Source organism: Monodelphis domestica, chromosome 8 (genome assembly GCF_027887165.1).
Source record: "Monodelphis domestica isolate mMonDom1 chromosome 8, mMonDom1.pri, whole genome shotgun sequence".
NCBI lineage: Eukaryota > Metazoa > Chordata > Mammalia > Didelphimorphia > Didelphidae > Monodelphis > Monodelphis domestica.
Window position 1 is genome coordinate 110,726,009 of NC_077234.1, and position 22,170 is coordinate 110,748,178.

Sequence of the window (22,170 nt, forward strand, 5' to 3'; positions counted from 1 at the left end):
TAGGACAGAGCATCGCACAGAAGCTTTTACAACAGGGAAATTCAAAATAACTAAGTTTTAAGTACCCTGACTTATTTCTCTGTTTTTGGAGAGGGAAGTTTGAAGTGCTCTCATTCCAGACAAAGGCAATTGTTTTGAAACAGGGTTCAGAAAGCAGTTCTTCTCCGTAATTGTACCTTTCCATCCCAGAAAATTGGCGTGTTTGACAACAGCTACCCAAACATTGCTTCCTGGAAATGATGGCGTAATGATGAATTGTGAGACACTGGGATACTTCAGGTTGAGATAAGATTAACATTCCCAATAGAGAAGAAAACAAGGCAGGATCCTTGGAATGTAGGCTGCTTTGATGTTGCCATGAATGTATTCTCACTTTTCAAACATTCTATAGTGCTTGGGGACAATGAGCTGAACAATAGAATGTAATGTTTTGTCATTCACTGATTCAATCTGCAGCATTAAAAACAAATTTCTGAATTTGCACAGAAGGTAATAGACACTCACTAAACACTTCTCTTACCACAGGCAAAATGTGAATCGACTGCATTTTAAAAGAAAAAATGCAATGTCTTGCATCATTGGCGTTGAGGTAAAATCGAGTACTGCATTTGGTTATGAAGGAAGCTGAATTCTGTACTGGCTCTGCCAAAAGTTCATGTGGTAGAGCCAGTGTACTGTAGTGGATGGGGCATTACACTTGGAGTCATAGGCCTGGCATTCAAAACTGGCGTTCTGATTCCTAGAAGCTGAGTGACCCGGGACAAAAATTTAATTTCGCTGTTCTTCAGGCCAAACCTAATAAGTTGCATTTGCCTCTATGAAGTAAATTACTTCAGAAGTTCAATACTGAAAAAATATTTGCACATAATTTGCTTTTCTACCTATGAAAAATATAAAAAATATCTAACTTGTTATATACTATGGCCGCACTGTTGGATTCCTTCACCTAATTTCATTTTACTTTTTTATTCTGCAGTATGACAAAACATTACAGCTAATTATTGGGTATAGAATGGATACTGATACTGATGTAATTGTTGCTGAATACTCAACTTCTTGAGGAAGCCAAGACTCCCTAGCCTTGACTCAGGAAGACTGACCTTAATGAATTCAAATCTGGCCTCAGACACTTACTAGCTATGATATTTTGAGCAAGCCTCTTTAATCCTGCTTGTTCCACTTTCCTCATCTATAAAATGAGACTGAGATGGAAAAGGCAAACCGCTCCAATATTTCTGCCAAGAAAACCTCAAATGGTGTCATGGAGATTTGTATATGACTGAAAAAATGGTTAAACAACAACACTTACTTCTTGTTATTTCTGTGCATGTGTGTGTGTGTTGAATTAAATAGCTTCTATGATTACTTTCAGCTACATTCCCACACACAAACACATACACGCAGTTTTGAGTTGTTATTGCATTGCAGTTAATTTTGTTACATTGGACCAATTCAATTTACTACTCAATGATTAATCACTAAATCGATTTATTCACTCTATAGACTTCTTTAATTGATTAATATCACATTACTCTCCCTCATGCATCCTACATTCTAGCCAAAATGACTCACTTACTGTTCTTTGGGTATGATGTTCCATTTCCTGTCTTCAATAGTTTATGTAGGTTGTCCTTTATGTCTAAAATATTTCCCTCCTCGACTCCATTTCTAGAAATCTTTAGCTTCAATTTTCAGGTCAGTCATCTTCAACACAAGACTTTTCTTGAGCCCCACAATTATTAATGCCCCCTTTTCCTCCTGGATCTCAGATATATATATATATATATATATATATATATATATATATGTATGTATATTTGTATGTAAGTTGGATTTACTTTTCAACTATATTTAAAGTACTATAGACTTTGTGCAGGGAGATAACCTCAGAACTTATTGTATTTCTTCATTTTATAGACGAAGTAAATGATGTCTCTAGTTGTAGCATGGGTCAGTGGAAAAGAACAGTGGTTTGGGAGTCAGAAAACATGAGTTCAAATGCCATTTCTATGACAAACTATATGTAGAACTTACATAGAATTAATTTCCTTGTATCAAAATGAAAAGGTTGACTTAAATGACTTCTGTAGCTTCTTCTAGCTCTAGATCCACGATCTTCTAAGCTTAAATACATGGTCAAGTAGGGGGCAAAGTGGATAGAGTTCCAGGCCTGAAATCAGGAAGACTCATTTTCCTGAGTTCAAGTCTGGTCTCAGACATTTACTAGCTCTGTGACTCTAAGCAAATGACAACCCCTTTTGCCTTAGTTTTATCTACTATAAAATGAGCTGAAGAAGGGAATGCCAAATAACTCCAGTATCTTTACCAATTAAACCCTAAATGGGGTCAGACATGATTAAAATCACTGAACACACACACACACACACACACACACACACACACACACAAAGTTAAGTGACTTGGCTACTATTGCAGAGTTTTAATTAGTAGAGTAGGGAATCATACTTAAGACCTCAGACTCCAAATCCAATCTTGCCCAATGAATGTTTCCAATGTGGTTTCTTTTTTTAAAACAAACCTTTATCTTCCATCTTAGAATCAATACTGTATATTGGATCTAAGGCAGAAGAGCAATAAGGACTTGATAATGGCGGTTAAGTGACTTTTCCAGGGTCACATAGCTAGCAAGTATCTGAGGTCATATTTCAACCCAGGACTTCCCATCTCTTGGCCTGGATCTCAATCCATTAATCCACCCAGCTTCCTCCAATGTTGTTTCTAATAGTAAAGAGAGAGAAGTACCTATTTTATTATGGCCTGTGTAGACCCCAGCACTTAGAACAGTAAATGACTTATAGGCTATTAATCAATTCTTATAAAATTGAATATTTTTTTTTTGTGGGAGAGATTATTAAGCACTTTACAAATATCTCAGGTTATCTTTTACACCAAACTAGGAGGGGAATGTTATTATCTCCATATTACCAAACTGTAGACAGAGGTTAATCAATTTGCCCTGGGGCACACAGCTAGCAAATGTCTGAAGGTCACTTTGAATTTAGATCTTCCAGACTCTAGGACTAGCATTGTATTTACTGGGCCTTCTAACTGTGCTACTTGCTGGTAAATTATGAGCAAACTAACTCAAAGAAGAAATTTAGAGAATAATTACTTAAGTTAGCTCAAAACTATTATAATATTTAAATTGTTTGCAACTAACACAATTAAAATAAGTTTAACTTTTAACTTAACATTTTATAAAGTAGCTCATGATTGTAGGAGATTTTTATCCTGTAAAATTTGAAAATGCCACCTGGAGCTGGTAGGTATTCTATTATTTATAAAAATTTAACCAATTTCCAAGTAAGTATTTTTTTATAAAGGAGAAAGATTAACAGAAGTTTTGCCCCTTTACTAACAGTGCTACATTTTGTTAAGAATACATTATATTACATTTAAATCCACTTGTATTATACATGTACATATATACAAATATATAAGTATGTATATATAACCTTGATAAATCTCACAACCTGGATAATTTTGTTTGTCAGTACTCTGATTATTTACAAAGAAGAGGGATATGGAGGGTCTCCAATGATATTTTCTGCAGTTCTAGAAGCTATTCAAGACAGAGGCCAATTTCAAAAAAGAAACCTGATAGATAAATTACTCTCTTCATTACTACTGTTTCCAGTTTGTAATTGACATTGTATTAATTGCTTTAAGTCTTGGAACTTTGCTGACCAAGTTTTCCAAATAAGATCTATAACCACAGAAAAAGAAATAGCCTAAACAAATATTTGGGTGGGGGGTGTCAGAGTTGAATGATTAATCCATATCTGTACAATAAATAGTGAACTGGACCCAGAAATGAATAGCAAATCATGATTTTGCAAAATCTTTGAGGTGACCAAATTATAATCACTCAAAGTGCATTGGAATAACATATGTATATTACAAGTGGTTTTATATTCATTATACCACATTGCAAATTTGCATATTGAGTGAAAAATTGGCATAAAATGTACCATCTGATAAAGGATTGAAAAGATACTGTGTTGATCATATGTAAGAATGAGTAGTAACAGAAAAATATAATGTATTTCATGAGGGCATCCAAATAATTTTTTTAAAAAACGTAGGGTAAGATTGCCTTTTATTGGGTAGACCCTCTGGATGGTTTATAGGAGTTTTTGGCCAAAAGTTACAGAGAAAGAGTGGAGTTGCTATATACATTGTTGGAGAGGGTACCCTCCTTGATAAGATTTTATCCACTGAAGTATAGAAGCATCCATAAACTTACTGGGATTATTGCAGTGAATGGACAAACAAAAATGAGGATCATTGGCTCCAGGGTTCCTTGAATTTCGGTAAATTACTCTGTCTTATCAGGGCAGAAGTAAAACAACTTTTCAACGGCTGTGTTTCAGTCTCTTTACCCCATTTCATGTCAGTGGTCAAGGTTAGAATCATGAAGAATAGGGACAAAAACAAAACAAAACAAAAATTCTTAAGTTGTATGTTGGCCTAGGCAAGAAATAGTTTTGGTTTCTGTAACACTAGAAATAGTTTTGGTTTCTGTAACAATACCAAATTATTATTTAACTTATGTATTTTTTCCTTCAAGCTGCACATACACTACATATATCCTCTGTTACAATCACTGGGTAAGTCTATCTATTCAATTCTATTACATTTTAGGGAGAATTGTTGTCAGCAGACTGAAATTTCCAGTGCCAGTCTACCTCTATGCTAAGCACAGCAGGTAATGATTAACCAGGACAGATCAAGCAAAGAATCATATCCTCCTCTGCCTCATTATGCACTAAAATTCTACTTTGATTACTCATTGAACTTGAGAAGCAATACGTGTTTAAGAAGCAATACACGGATCACACTAGGGTGTTTCCCTCAGTTACTACTTTCTGTTATACAGATGGTGTGGTATTACAGAAAGAAAAATTACTTTCTACCTTCCTCAAAGTATGTTCCTTAACCAGGGAAACTAAACTGCATAATGGCACTATAAGTCTGAAGAAAGCATGGGGTTCATCAGAGAGGAAAGAAAAGCTGTCTTAACAGCTTATGGGTCCCTATGAATCTATCAAGTGTTTTACATTTTTGGTGAAATAACTATTTTTCTATAAATATTACTTTATAAGCTTGTAGCCAACTGAGAGTCCTTTTCACTTATATCTGAAGAGACCTAGACAAATGTTTCATTCTGTTGGGTTTTTTTTTTTTATGTTGGATGAAAGTGAAATGAGACTAATTCAAAAATAGCAAAGAGTTAACATAAATTACCATATGAGATTAAAGTGTAATCTATGAGTCTCCCTCCCCATCAAAGTTTTTGCATCTATGTAAGCCTAGAAGACAGAAATATCTACATGTGTATACACATATGTAGTCAGATAGATTCATGACATAGTATTTTCCTTCTTCTGCAATATTACTCAATGTAAATAAAGAGAAAAATCTAATATCCAAAACATTGGAATCCCCATTTTCTTTTGAGCAAAGTTTGTAAATATCGGAGCAATTGAGATAACTAATCAAGCTCATTAAAATTGGATCCTATTTGAATTGAGTTGTCAAGATAAACTAAGACAAATAGCAAAATAAAGACTATTTGGTATATAATATTTATTTTTTAAATTTTTTAAATTTTTATTTGGTCATTTCCAAACACTATTCATTGGAAACAAAGATCATTTTCTTTTCTTCCCTCCCCCCTCCCACCACCTCCCCCATAGCCCATGCACGATTCCATTGGGTATCACATGTGTTCTTAACTCAAACCCATGTCCATGTTGTTGGTATTTGCATTAGAGTGTTCATTTAGAGTCTCTCCTCAGTCTTATTCCCTCCACACCTGTATTCAAGCAGTTGCTTTTCATTGGCGTTTTACTCCCGTGGTTTATCCTCTGCTTGTGGATAGTGTTTTTTAGATCCCTGCAGATTTTTCAGGGATATTGCATCACCACTAATGGAGAAGTCCATTATCTTCAATGGTACCACAATGTATCAGTCTCTGTGTACAATGTTTTCCTGGTTCTGCTCCTTTCGCTCTGCATCATTTCCTGGAGGTTGTTCCAGTCTCTATGGAATTCCTCCACTTTATTATTCCTTTTAGCACAATAGTATTCCATCACCAACATATACCACAATTTGTTCAGCCATTCCCCAACTGAAGGGAATCCCCTTATTTTCCAATTTTTGGCCACCACAAAGAGTGCAGCTATGAATATTCTTGTAAAAGCCTTTTTCCTTATTATCTCTTTGGGGTACAAGCCCAGCAGTGCTATGGCTGGATCAAAGGGCAGACAGTCTTTTATCACCCTTTGGGCATAGTTCCAAATTGCCCTCCAGAATGGTTGGATCAATTCACAACTCCACCAGCAATGAATTAGTGTCCCAACTTTGCCACATCCCCTCCAGCATTCATTACTTTCCAAAGCTGTTATGTTAGCCAATCTGCTAGGTGTGAGGTGATACCTCAGAGTTGTTTTGATTTGCATCTCTCTGATTATAAGAGATGTAGAACACTTTTTCATGTGCTTATTAATAGTTTTGATTTCTTTGGCTGAGAACTGCCTGTTCATGTCCCTTGCCCAATTATCAATTGGAGAATGGCTTGATTTTTTGTACAATTGATTTAGCTCTTTGTAAATTTGAGTAATTAAACCTTTGTCAGAGGTTTTTATGAAGATTGTTTCCCAATTTGTTGCTACCCTTCTGATTTTAGTTATATTGGTTTTGTTTGTATAAAAACTTTTTAATTTGATGTAGTCAAAATTAATTATTTTACATTTTGTGACTCTTTCTTTTTTTAAAATATATTTTATTTCATCATTTCCAAGCATTATTCGTTAAAGACATAATCATTTTCTTTTCCTCCCCCCCACCCCCAATAGCCGACACGTAAGTCCACTGGGCATTAGATGTTTTCTTGATTTGAACCCATTGCTTTGTTGATAGTATTTGCATTAGAGTGTTCATTTAGAGTCTCTCCTCTGTCATGTCCCCTCAACCTCTGTATTCAGGCAGTTGCTTTTTCTAGGTGTTTCCACTCCCATAGTTTATCCTTTGCTTATGAATGGTGTTTTTTTCTCCTGGATCCCTGCAAGTTGTTCAGGGACATTACACCGCCACTAATGGAGAAGTCCATTACGTTCGATTATACCACAGTGTATTAGTCTCTGTATACAATGTTCCCCTGGTTCTGCTCCTCTCGCTCTGCATCACTTCCTGGAGGTTGTTCCAGTCTCCATGGAACTTCTCCACTTTATTATTCCTTTTAGCACAATAGTATTCCATCACCAACATATACCACAGTTTGTTCAGCCATTCCCCAATTGATGGGCATCCCCTCATTTTCCAGTTTTGGGCCACCACAAAGAGCGCAGCTATGAATATTTTTGTACAAGTCTTTGTGTCCATTATCTCTTTGGGGTACAGACCCAGCAGTGCTATGGCTGGGTCAAAGGGTAGATATTCTTTTGTCGCCCTTTGGGCATAGTTCCAAATTGCCCTCCAGAATGGTTGGATCAATTCACAACTCCACCAGCAATGAATTAATGTCCCTCCTTTGCCACATCCCCTCCAGCATTCATTACTTTCCTTTGCTGTTATGTTAGCCAATTTGCTAGGTGTGAGGTGATACCTCAGAGTTGTTTTGATTTGCATCTCTCTGATTATAAGAGATGTAGAACACTTCTTCATGTGCTTGTTAATAGTTTTGATTTCTTTATCTGAGAACTGCCTATCCATTTCCCTTGCCCATTTATCAATTGGAGAATGGCTTGATTTTTTGTACAATTGATTTAGCTCATTATAAATATGAGTAATTAAACCTTTGTCAGAGGTTTCTATGAAGATTTTTTCCCAATTTGTTGTTTCCCTTCTGATTTTAGTTATATTGGTTTTGTTTGTACAAAAGCTTTTTAGTTTGATGTAGTCAAAATTATTTATTTTACATTTTGTGATTCTTTCTATATCTTGCTTGGTTTTAAAGCCTTTCCCCTCCCAAAGGTCTGACATGTATACTATTCTGTGTTTACCCAATTTACTTATAGTTTCCTTCTTTATGTTTAAGTCACTCACCCATTTTGAATTTATCTTGGTGTAGGGTGTGAGGTGTTGATCTATTCCTAGTCTCTACCACACTGTCTTCCAATTTTCCCAGCAGTTTTTATCGAAGAGTGGATTTTTGTCCCAAAAGCTGGGATCTTTGGGTTTATCGTATACTGTCTTGCTGAGGTCGCTTTCCCCCAGTCTATTCCACTGATCTTCCTTTCTGTTTCTTAGCCAGTACCAAATTGTTTTGATGACTGCTGCTTTGTAATATAGTTTTAGGTCAGGGACTGCAAGGCCCCCATCATATGTGTTTTTTTTTTTCATTATTTCCCTGGATATCCTTGATCTTTTGTTCTTCCAAATGAACTTTGTTATGGTTTTTTCTAAATCAGTGAAGAAGTATTTTGGTAGTTCAATGGGTACGGCACTAAATAGATAAATAAGTTTGGGTAGGATGGTCATTTTTATTATATTGGCTCGTCCTATCCATGAGCAGTTAATGTTTTTCCAATTGTTCAAGTCTAGTTTTAGTTGTGTGGCGAGTGTTTTGTAGTTGTGTTCATATAGTTCCTGTGTTTGTCTTGGGAGGTAGATTCCTAGGTATTTTATTTTGTCTAAGGTGATTTTGAATGGGATTTCTCTTTCTAGTTCTTGCTGCTGAGCTGTGTTGGAGATATATAGAAAAGCTGATGATTTATGTGGGTTTATTTTGTATCCTGCAACTTTGCTAAAGTTGTTGATTATTTCAATTAGCTTTTTGGTTGAATCTCTAGGATTCTTTAAGTAGACCATCATGTCATCTGCAAAGAGTGATAACTTGGTCTCCTCCTTGCCTATTTTGATGCCTTCAATTCCTTTATCTTCTCTAATTGCTACTGCTAGTGTTTCTAGTACAATGTCAAATAGTAGAGGTGATAATGGGCATCCTTGTTTCACTCCTGATCTTATTGGGAATGCATCTAGTTTATCCCCATTGCAGATGATATTAGCAGTTGGTTTTAGATATATACTGTTTATTATTTTTAGGAATGACCCTTCTATTCCTATGCTTTCTAGTGTTTTTAATAGGAATGGGTGTTGTATTTTATCAAAGGCTTTTTCTGCATCTATTGAGATAATCATGTGGTTCTTGCTAGTTTGCTTGTTGATGTGGTCAATTATGTGGATGGTTTTCCTAATTTTGAACCAGCCCTGCATCCCTGGTATGAATCCTACTTGATCATGGTGAATGATCCTTCTGATCACTTGCTGGAGTCTTTTTGCTAGTATCCTATTTAAGATTTTTGCATCTATATTCATTAGGGAGATTGGCCTATAGTTTTCTTTCTCTGTTTTTGACCTGCTTGGTTTTGGAATCAGTACCAAGTTTGTGTCGTAAAAGGAGTTTGGTAGAACTCCCTCTTTGCTTATTATGTCAAATATTTTGTATAGTATTGGGATTAACTGTTCTCTGAATGTTTGATAGAATTCACAGGTGAATCCATCAGGCCCTGGAGATTTTTTCTTAGGAAGTTCTTTGATGGCTTTATGGATTTCAATTTCTGATATGGGATTATTTAAGAATTCTATTTCCTCTTCTGTTAGTCTAGGCAGTTTGTATTTTTGTATATATTCATCCATTTCTCCTAAATTGGTGTATTTATTGCCATATAAGTGGGCAAAGTAATTTCTAATGATTGCCTTAATTTCCTCCTCATTGGAGGTGCTGTCCCCCTTTTCATCTTTAATGCTGTGAATTTGCTTTTCTTCCTTCCTTTTTTTAATTAGATTGACCAGTACTTTGTCTATTTTGTTTGTTTTTTCAAAGTACCAGCTTCTTGTCTTATTTATTAAATCAATAGTTCTATCACTTTCGATTTTATTAATTTCTCCCTTAATATTTAGGATTTCTAATTTGGTTTTCTGCTGGGGGTTTTTAATTTGATCGCTTTTGAGTTTTTTCAATTGCATTTCCAATTGATTGATCTCTGCTCTCCCTTGTTTGTTAATATAAGCATTCAGGGATATGAATTTACCTCTGATTACAGCTTTGGCTGCATCCCAAAAGGTTTGAAAGGATGTTTCGCCATTGTCATTTTCCTTGATGAAATTATTAATTGTTTCTATGATTTCTTCTTTAACTAAACGGTTTTGGAGTATCATATTGTTTAATTTCCAATTGGTTTTAGATTTGGTTTTCCATGTATCATTACTAATCATTATTTTTATTGCCTTGTGATCTGAGAAGGCTGCATTCATTATTTCTGCTTTTTTGCATTTGTGTGCTATGTTTCTGTGACCTAATGTATGGTCAAATTTTGTGAATGTGCCATGTGGTGCTGAGAAGAAGGTGTATTCATTTTTATCCCTATTTATTTTTCTCCATATGTCTATTAATTCTAATTTTTCTAAGATTTCATTCACTTCTTTTACCTCTTTCTTATTTATTTTTTGATTTGATTTATCTAAATTTGATAATGGTTGGTTTAAGTCTCCCACTAGTATGGTTTTATTGTCTATTTCTTCCTTCAATTCGCCTAGTTTCTCCATTAGAAATTTGGGTGCTATATTATTTGGTGCATACATGTTGATTAATGATATTTCCTCGTTGTCTAGAGTCCCTTTTAACAAAATATAATTACCTTCCCTATCCCTTTTGATCAGGTCTATTTTTGCATTGGCTTTATCAGATATCATGATTACCACTCCTGCCTTCTTTCTATCAGTTGAGGCCCAGAAGGTCTTACTCCATCCTTTAATTCTGACCTTGTGGGTGTCAACCCGCCTCATGTGTGTTTCTTGAAGACAACATATGGTAGGGTTTTGGATTCTAATCCATTCTGCTATTCGTCTACGTTTTATGGGTGAGTTCATCCCATTCACGTTCAAAGTTATGATTGTCATTTGTGGACTCCCTGGCATTTTGATTGCCTTCCCTAATTCTAACCTTTTCTTCTTTGGCTCTACCTTTTAGTCCAGTGATTTACTTTGAATCAGTCCCCCTTGTCCCCTCCCTTGATGTTTCCCTTTTTAGTCCCTCCCTTTTTGTTCCCTCCCCCTCCCCCCTCTCTTTCCCTCCCTTTTTGTTCTCCCTCTCCCCCTCCCCCCTTGGTTTTCCCTTCTCCTTACCCTTGTTGGGTAAGATAGAGTTCAAGATCCCAATGGATCTGGATGTTTTTCCCTCTCAGAGTTGATTTCCCTGAGATTGAGGTTTAAGTAACCCCCCCCTCTCTTCCTCTCCTTCTTATAGGAGTTTTCTTCCCTTCCCCTTCCCATGTGAATCTTTGTGTGAGAAAGATTATTCTATTTGGTCTTTCTTTACCCCCTATTTATACATTACATTTTCCCCACATATTAGTATACATAGATTGATATAAATGTAGTCCTTATAGAAGAGAGTTTGAGTAAAAGAAGAAGATAACATTTTTCCCCTTTCCTTAATATTTACCTTTTCAGGTATTCCTTGCTCTTTGATTTTCGGTATCAAACTTTCCACAGAGCTCTGGTCTTTTCTTTGCAAAGAGTTGGAAGTCTTCTATTTTGTTGAATGCCCATACTTTCCCTTGGAAGTATATAGTCAGTTTTGCTGGGTAGCTGATTCTTGGTTGGAGACCCAGCTCTCTTGCCTTTCTGAAGATCATGTTCCATGCCTTACGATCATTCAGAGTAGAACTTGCAAGGTCTTGTGTGACCCTGATTGGCATTCCTTTATATCTAAATTGTCTTTTTCTGGCTTCCTGTAGGATTTTTTCTTTTGTTTGATAGCTTTGGAATTTGGCAATTACATTCCTGGGAGTTGTCTTTTGGGGGTTTAGTGTAGAAGGTGTTCTGTGAGCTCTGTCAGTGGCTGTATTGCCCCCTTGTTCTAGAATCTCTGGGCAATTTTCTTTGATTATATCTTGTATCACCATGTCCAGTTTGGTGTTTATTTCTGGCTTTTCTGGGAGTCCAATTATTCTTAAATTATCTCTTCTCCCTCTATTTTCCAGATCTATCACCTTGTTGGTGAGATATTTTATGTTCTCTTCTAATTTCTTGGTGTTTTGGCTTTGCTTTATTAGTTCTTGCTTTAAAGCCTGGTTTTCTTTTACAGTTTGGTCAAACTGGTTTTGTAGATGCGTGAATTTCTTTTGCATTATTTCCCACTTTTCCTCCCAGAGGGCTTCCATCTTTTTGGTCATTTCTGATTCAATTTCTTCATGGGTTTGTGGAGAGTTTCCATTTCCTTTGGAAGACTTTGGAGCATTTTCTTGTATATCTTCTTCTATCTGCTCTGTATTTTGTATTTTGGCTCCATAGAATGTGTCCAAAGTTGCCCCTTTCTTCTTATTTTTCTTGGTATTTTGGGGCTTCTGTGCTTCTGTGGAGTTTGCCATCTCTGAGTGTGGAGGATTAGCTTTTCTTATCTCTGTCTGGTGTTCAGAGGCTTTAGTCCTGGGCAGATTGTCTATGAGCTTTCCCTGGGTTAAACTGAATATGCCTCACTGGAACTGGAATGGAAGGGTCGGACCCCGAGGCCACACTCTCCCCTCGGCTCGCTTTCCGGAAGTTGCCTTCAGAATCGCTGGCCGTGAGGCTGTTTCCTAGGCCTGCGGGGGGATGGGCTGCAGCTTCCCCAAGCTCCAAGGGCAGGGACTTTCACTGAGACTTGGATAGCAGGATCCAGCCCATGAGGCTGTCTTGCCAGCCCTGAGGGTTGCTGTTGTTTCCACCTGCTCTCTGCAGAGGGAGCCCCAGGCAGTACCTTTCACTGGGACTCAGATAGAAGGCCCTGAGGGTTGTTGTTCTGAGGACCCTGCTCTCTGACCGGGCCGGGCTGCGGCTTCCCGGAGCCTTGGACTCTGCGCTCCTACCCCTGAGGTCCCAGTGATCTCGGGTTCTGGCTTTTGAGGGGAGCCGTACATTTTGAACCGGGTCCAGGTCCAGGAGGAGGGTTCCCAGGGTCTGTGCTGTTGATCGTTTTGAATTTCGGCGCCTTAGGAGCTTATAGTTTGAGATCGGTCGGGAAGGGTTTTCCGGAGATCTGAACTTTAGCTTTCTCTAAGCTGCCATCTTAACCGGAAGTCCTTTTGTGACTCTTTCTAAGTCTTGCTTGGTTTTAAAATCTTTCCCTTCCAAAAGGTCTGACATGTATACTATTCTATGCTCATCTAATTTTCTTATATTTTCCTTCTTTATGTTCAAGTCATTCACCCATTCTGAATTTATCTTGGTGTAGAGTGTAAGGTGTTGATCTAAACCTAATCTCTCCCACACTGTCTTCCAATTTTCCCAGCAGTTTTTATCAAATAATGGATTTTTCTCCCAAAAGCTGGGGTCTTTGGATTTGTCATAAACTGTCTTGCTGAGATCATTTACGCCAAGTCTATTCCACTGATCCTCCTTTCTGTCTCTTAGCCAGTACCAAATTGTTTTGATAAACACCTCTTTATAGTTTAGTTTGAGATCTGGGACTGCAAGTCTTCCTTCCTTTGCATTTTTTTTTTCATGATTTCCCTGGATATCCTTGATCTTTTGTTCTTCCAAATGAACTTAGTTATGTTTTTTTTTTTTTTTTTTCTAATTCAGTAAAGAAGTTTTTTGGTTGTTCAATGGGTATGGCACTAAGTAAGTAAATTAATTTGGGTAGGATTGTTATTTTTATTATGTAACCTCGTCCTACCCATGAGCAATGAATGTTTTTCCAATTGTTTAGACCTAGTTTTAGCTGTGTGGAAAGTGTTTTGTAGTTGTGTTCATATAGTTCCTGTGTTTGTCTTGGGAGATAGATTCCTAAGTATTTTATTTTTTCTAAGGTAATTTTGAATGGGATTTCCCTTTCTAGTTCTTGCTGCTGACATGTGTTGGAATTATATAGAAATGCTGATGACTTATGTGGGTTTATTTTGTATCCTGCAACTTTGCTAAAGTTGTTGATTATTTTGATTAGCTTTTTGGTTGAATCTCTAGGATTCTTTAAGTAGACCATCATGTCATCTGAAAAGAGTGATGATTTGGTCTCCTCCTTGCCTATTTTAATGCCTTCAATTTCTTTTTCTTCTCTAATTGCTATTGCTAGTGTTTCTAATACAATGTCAAATAATAGAGGTGATAATGGGCATCCTTGTTTTACTCCTGATCTTATTTGAAAGGCTTCTAGTTTGTCCCCATTGCAGATGATGTTTGCTGATGGTTTTAGATATATACTGTTTATTATTTTTAGGAAAGGCTCTTCTACTCTTATGCTTTCTAGTGTTTTCAATAGGAATTAGTGTTGTATTTTATGAAAGGATTTTTCTGCATCTATTGAGATAATCATGTGATTTTTGTCAGTTTGCTTGTTAATATGGTCAATTATGTGGATAGTTTTCCTAATAGTGAACCATCCTTGCATTCCTGGTATGTATCCTGCCTGGTCATAGTGGATGACCCTTGTGATGACTTGCTGGAGTCTTTTTGCTAGTATCCTATTTAATATTTTTGCATCTATATTCATTAGGGAGATTGGTCTATACTTTTCTTTCTCTGTTTTTGACCTGCCTGACTTTGGGATCAGTACCATGCTTCTGTCATAAAAAGAATTTGGTAGAGCCCCTTCTTGGCTTATTCTGTCAAGTAGTTTATATAATATTCGGGTTAGCTGTTCTTTGAATGTTTGATAGAATTCATTTGTGAATCCATCTGGACCTGGGGATTTTTTCTTAGGGAGTTCTTTGTTGGCTTGTTCAATTTCTTTTTCTGAAATGGGGTTGTTAAGGTAATTTATTTCTTCCTCTTTTAGTCTAGGCAATTTATATTTTTGTAAGTATTTATCCATATCACCTAGATTGCCATATTTGTTGCCATATAATTGGGCATAGTAGTTTTTAATGATTGCTTTAATTTCCTCTTCATTAGAGGTGAGGTCTCCTTTTTCATCTTGGATACTGTCAATTTGGTTTATTTATTTCCTTTTTTTAATTAGACTCACTAGTACTTTGTCTATTTTATTTGTTTTTTCAAAGTACCAGCTTCTAGTCTTATTTATTAAATCAATAGTTCTTTGACTTTCAATTTTATTACTTTCTCCATTGAGTTTTAGGATCTCTAATTTAGTCTTCATCTGAGGATTTTTAATTTGTTAGCTTTCTAATTTTTTTAATTTGCATGCCCAATTCATTGATCTCTGCCCTTCTTAATTTGTTAATATATCAACTCAAGGATATAAATTTTCCCCTGAGTACCACTTTGGCTGCATCCCATAGGTTTTGAAAGGATGTCTCATCATTGTCATTTTCTTCAATGAAGTTATTAATTGTTTCTATGATTTGTTCTTTAACTAAGTGGTTTTAGAGAATCATATTGTTTAATTTCCAATTAATTTTTGATTTACCTCTCCATGTTCCCTTACTAATTATTATTTTCATTGCATTGTGATCTGAGAGTTGCATTTATTATTTTTGCTCTTTTGCACTTGTTTGCAATGTTTTTATGCCCTAATACATGGTCAATTTTTGTGAATGTACCATGGGCTGCAGAAAAGAAGGTATATTCCTTTTTGTCCCTATTTATTTTTCTCCACATGTCTACTAACTCTAATTTTTCTAAGATTTCATTCACTTCTCTTACCTCTTTCTAATTTATTTTTTGGTTTGATTTATCTAATTTGGATAGAGGAAGGTTCAGATCTCCCACTACTATAGTTTTTCTATATATTTTGTCCTTGAGTTCCTCTAATTTCTCCTTTAAAAATTTGGATGCTATGCCATTTGGTGCATACATATTGAGTACAGAGATTTCCTCACTGTATATACTGCCTTTTATCAGGATGTAATTACCTTCCTTATCTCTTTTAACTAGATTTATTTTTACTTTGGCTTTGTTGGATATCATGATTGCGACTCCTGCCTTCTTTTTGTCAGTTGATGCCCAATAGATTTGTCTCCACCCTCTTACTTTCACCCTATGTGTGTCTAGCTTTCTCATATGTGTTCCTTGTAGACAGCATATTGTAGGGTTTTGGACTCTAATCCACTCTGCTATTCGCTTGAATTTTATGGGTGAGTTCATTCCATTCACATTCAGAGTTATGATTAATAGCTGTGTATTTCCCAAGTGTCTTTGCCTGCCTCCCTAAACTCTGAGGAGTTATGATTGAATTAGGTTCAGCTGGATTGATCTGGTTGTGCCCCGAGTCAAAGGTGAGGCTGGAGCCCGATGGAGGGACCCAGCCACGGCCCTGTCTCTCCCTGGCTTCCTCCCCGCTGTCCAAGCTGCATGCTCTGTGACTGGAGCCCCTCTGCTCACAAGGTAGACCCTCCAAACCTGCACCTTTGCCCGCTCAGAGGTTCCTGCTGCTGCCGCGGGCTCAGCACTCTGGGTTGTGGGGGAGGGGTCCTGGGACTTACCATCTGCCTTCCCCTTAGCCCTGAGTATTCTCGGATTCCGGCTTTTGGGGGGAGTACCTTTTGATTTGAGTCCAGAAGGAGGGTTCCCAGCTTCTGTCCTGTTGTTCAGCTTGGATTTCCGTGCCCTAGGAGCATTCAGTCTGTATCTGTAAGGAAGGGTCTTCCACAAGGTCTGAACTTTTGCTGCTTGCTAAGCCACCATCTTGACTCCACCCCTGGTAAATAATATTTATGTCAAGTTAAATTCCAACACACAGGTTTCCCATAACATTGATTATGAGAGGAATATGGCAGACAAAAACGAATAATTTCCTCAAATTTAGTTACAGAAATAACAATGATAACTTGTTATGATTTATATTCCAGAAAATTTATCTTCCCTTCCTCTAATTCTTCTGCCCTGCCATTTCCACTTAAGTTACATGATTGATGCTTGCTTTGCTCTATCCTTCATTTGCTTTGCCTACATTTTATAAAGACAACTAAATCACCCTGCTATACCTAGTTTACTTGTTTGCTCAAAATAAAGATTTTGTTCACTTCCAGAAAGCTTTATAATGGAGAAAGAAAGTTTCCTCTTCTGGGATTGCACACCAAAATGAGTTCTTTTAACTAGAGAGTGGCTTTGTCACACCAATGGATCTGTTTAGTTCACAAAGTCTGCAACTAGAACCATAAAAATAAATTACACTTACCTAGGAGACAGGGCAGACCCCTAGCAGTCAGTTATGATAATAGATGTTCAACATTAAAGGAAACTCATTTGTATCCACCTGACCAACTTCTTTAGACTGTATAAAGTGAGCAAAATGATGGTTTCCACATTAGCCCTTAATATGGTTAATACTAGTAAGTTCAATATAATTAATTTAGAAATATGTGCTTTTTCTTTCCTTCTGCCCCTTTTTCCTTTAAACCTGCTGGAAGTTTACATTTATATTGTAATCCTAAGAAAAACTTGGTTCTTTGACATTGCCTTTTGGCTCCAAACCCTTCTGTCTTCCATACTTTTCAATTTCTTTCATAGGCACCAACATTTTATCCATTTACAGGTTCACAACCACAATGTAATCCTCTGGTTTCTTATTCTCCCTTACCCTATAAATCCAATTGGTTTTCAGATATTGAAGTCTCTAACTCTACCACATCTCTAGCATATTACCTCTTTCCTGTCCTCATAAAACTATCTCTTTTAATTCAGTCATTCATCACTTCTCACCTCAATTACTACAATGGCTTCATAATTGGTCTTCTCAACTCATGTCTCCCAATTAATTTATCTTCTTTCTGCCAAAGTGATTTCCTTTGAGCTAATATTTGAAAATATATCATTCTCCTGTTTAGTAGCTCTCCATTTTCTCTAGTATAAAGTATATATATATATATATATATATATATATATATATATATATATATATATATATATATACTCCTCTGTTTAGCTTAGGCCTTTCATAACTTGGCCCCAACCTGTTTTAAGTCTTATTGTACAGTAAGTACATTGCCCTGCCTCATCTATTATGATGTAATCAAACTGTGTTTACCTATCCCATAAATACATTACTTTATTTCCCATCTCCACATCTCGACATTGATTATTTCACATGCTTGAAATCTATTTTCTCCTCATAAAATTCTTATATTCCTTTAGCACATAATTCAAGAATCAGCCTTTACTAATCTCCCTAGCTTTAAAATGGCTTCTCTTCCTAACTACTTTGCATTTCTTTGACTTATAATTATATTCATTATGTTTATTCTCTATATATTTATTTATAGACTTGATCACATTGCCTCTAGAATATAAATTCCTTAAAGGAAGAGACAGTTTTATTTTTTTCTTTGTATTTTCTGGGTCTAGCAGATTGCCTATTACATATTTAATGCTTTATTAACTCGTTGATTGATTGTCTGGTTATAATGAGAATTTCATTTGTCATCTCTTATCAGGAAGAATAAAAATGGAAAAATAATAAGCATTTATTAAGTGCCTACTATTTCCCAGGAACTATATTAAGCACTTTACAAATATCTCATTTGATCTTCACAATAACTATATGTGGTAGATCCAAATTTCATCATCCCAATTTTAGAGTTAAGGAAGTGAGGAAGAAAGGTTATATGACTTGTCCAGAGTCTTATAGCTAGTAAGTATCAGAAATCAGTTTTGAATTATTTTATTAATTGTATCCATTGAACAACCTGATTCTCATCAGTATTTTGACCCTCTCCAACTCTGATCCCAATACCCACCTAAAACATGGACATTCTTTGTGTAATCTTTTTCCATCTTCCACTTTTTGTTACCTCACTTACCTGGGAAAGTAAGTCATATTTTTTACTTTCACCCCTGCATCAAAACTTCCCTCTCTCATTTCCTCAGAGCTTCTCTATATTCCTAACTATGATTATGAATGAGTAATAGTGTTAATCAGATAAAATAATGCTATTAATGTGTCATTAATGCCATTAATGTATATATCAGATTAATACCATTAATGTGGCTAAATGTTATCCAATTCAGATAACATAATGCATTAATTCAGTTAAACTATAATTAAGCCCAATACTTCAGAAGTTGGTGTTTCCACTGGCATGAATATTTCTTTTTATTAACTTCTACCTTGACCCATTTATTTTTTTTTCCATTTGAATTAGTTTATTTAGTCAATTTAGAACACTATTCCTTGGTTACAATAGTCAAATTATTTCCCTCCCTCCCCTCTACCCACTCTTCCTGTAGGCGATGTGCAATTGCATTGGGTATTACTTATTTCCTTGATCAGAACCTATTTCCATGTTGTTGTTTGCACTAGGATGTTCATTTACTCTACATCCCCAACCATATCCCTTTGACCCATGTATTCAAGCAGTTGTTTTTCTTCAGTGTTTTTAGACCTACGGTGTTTCCTTTGAATGTGGATAGTGGCTTTTCTTGTAGATTCCTCCAAGTTATTCAGGATCACTGCACTGCCACTAATGGAGAACTAATGGAGAAGTCCATTACATTCGATTGTACCACAGTATATCACTCTCTGTGTGCAATGGTCTCCTGGTTCTGCTCCTCTCACTCTGCATCTATTCCTGGAGGTTGTTCTAATCCCCATGGAATTCCTCCACTTTATTATTCCTTTTAGCACAATAGTATTCCATCACCAACATATACCACAATTTGTTCAGCCATTCCCCAATTGAAGGGCATCCCCTCGTTTTCCAATTTTTGGCCACCACAAAGAGTGCAGCTATGAATATTCTTGTACAAGTCTTTTTTCCTTATTATCTCTTTGGAGTAAAAACCCAGCAGTGCTATGGCTGGATCAAAGGGCAGACAGCCTTTTAACGCCCTTTGGGCATAGTTCCAAATTGTTCTCCAGAATGGTTGGATCAATTCACAACTCTACCAGCAATGAATTAGTGTCCCCACTTTGCCATATCCCCTCCAGCATTCATTACTTTCCTCTACTGTCATGTTAGCCAATCTGCTAGCTGTGAGGTGATACCTCAGAGTTGTTTTGATTTGCATCTCTTTGATTATAAGACATTTAGAACACTTTTTCATGTGCTTATTAATATTTTCTTATTTTATTTATTTATTGAAAATTGGCTATTCATGTCCCTTGCCCATTTATCAATTGGAGAATGGCTTGATTTTTTGTACAATTGGTTTAGCTCTTTATAAATTTGAGTAATTAGACCTTTGTCAGAGGTTCTTTTAATGGAGATCTTTTAACCTTTTAATGCCTAAACTCCAATCATATACCCATCAAACCATGTGATCAATCACGTGTTTTTCTTTTGATTTTCCACTCCCACAGTTCTTTCTCTGGATGTAGATAGCATTCTTTCACCTAACTTTCTCTGGATTGTTCTGAATCATTGCATTGCTGGTAGTAGGGAAGTCTATTACTACGTTCAATTATGCCACAATGTATCAATCTCTGTCTACAGTGTTCTCCTGATTCTGCTCATTTTGCTCTGTGTCAATTATTGGAGATCTTTCCAGTTCACATAGAATTCCTCCAGTTTACCATTCCTTTCTGCCATAACTGTCAGACACCATAATTTGTTCAGCCATTCCCCAATCCATGGACACCTTCTCAGTTTCCAATTTTTTTGTCACTCTAAAGAGCACATCTATAAATATTTTTATGCATGTATTTTTCCTCATTATCTCTTTGGGGTATGTATGTATGTATATCTTTGGGGGTAATATGGCTGGATCAAAGGCCAAGCATTCTTTTAAAGCTCTTTGAGCATAATTCCAAATTGCCCTCCAGAATGGTTGAGCCAATTCACAACTCCACCAGAAGTGTAATACTATCCCAATTTGCCACATTCCCTTCAGTATTTTTAACTTTCCTTAGCTTGCCATGATGGCCAATCTTCTGGGTATAAGGTGGCACTTCAGAATTGTTTTCATTTGTATTTCTCTAATCAGGAGGGAGTTAGAACACTATTAGGGAATTATTTTTTGTGGGTAGGAAAGAAGAATGTTATATTTTGAGAGAGCATGTAGCTCTACATGTACATGTATATGTACAACATGTAGCTATTTATTTTACCTCAGGTCTCCTCAGTTAGATCTTAAGACATACAATTCAATCAACAAAAATGTATTAAGCTCCTCCTATATACAAGATTCTTGGGAATGAATAGTCTCTGGGAGCTTATATTGTTAAAGCAGAAACAATGAAAGTTCTGGTCCTGTATATATCCTTATGTGTATGTATACACTTATGTGCACATGTATGCATATTTATGAAGATAGACACAACAAAAACATAATAATAAACATTTGTATAGTGCTTTAAGTTTTGCAAGACATTTTACATTTGTTTCTTGATTGATTCTCACAATAATCCTGGGATCTCAGTGCTATCATTATCCTAATTTTTTTTTTAATTTTAAACATTATTTTATTTGGTCATTTTCAAACATTATTCACTGGAAACAGAGATCATTTTCTTTTCCTCCCCGCCTCCCCTCCCACCACCTTTCCCTCTCCCATAGCCGACGCACGATTCCACTGGTGTTCTTGACTCGAACTCATTTCCCTGTTGTTGGTATTTGCATTAGAGTGTTCATTTAGAATCTCTCCTCAGTCATATCCCCCCAACCCCTGTAGTCAAGCAGTTGCTTTTCATCGGTGTTTTTACTCCCACAGTTTATCCTCTTCTTGTGGATAGTATCTTTTAGATCCCTGCAGATTGTTCAGGGACATTACATTGACACTAATGGAGAAGTCCATTACCTTCGATTGTACCACAGTGTATCAGTCTCTGTGTACAATGTTTTCCTGGTTCTGCTCCTTTCACTCTGCATCACTGCCTGGAGGTTGTTCCAGTCTCTATGGAATTCCTCCACTTTATTATTCCTTTTAGCACAATAGTATTCCATCACCAACATATACCACAATTTGTTCAGCCATTCCCCAATTGATGGGAATCCCCTTGTTTTCCAATTTTTGGCCACCACAAAGAGTGCAGCTATGAATATTCTTGTACAAGTCTTTTTCCTTATTATCTCTTTGGGGTACAAGCCCAGCAGTGCTATGGCTGGATCAAAGGGCAGACAGTCTTTTATCACCCTTTGGGCATAGTTCCAAATTGCCCTCCAGAATGGCTGGATCAATTCACAACTCCATGAGCAATGAATTAGTGTCCCCACTTTGCCACATCCCCTCCAGCATTCATTACTTTCCATAGCTGTCATGTTAGCCAATCTGCTAGGTGTGAGGTGATACCTCAGAGTTGTTTTGATTTGCATCTCTCTGATTATAAGA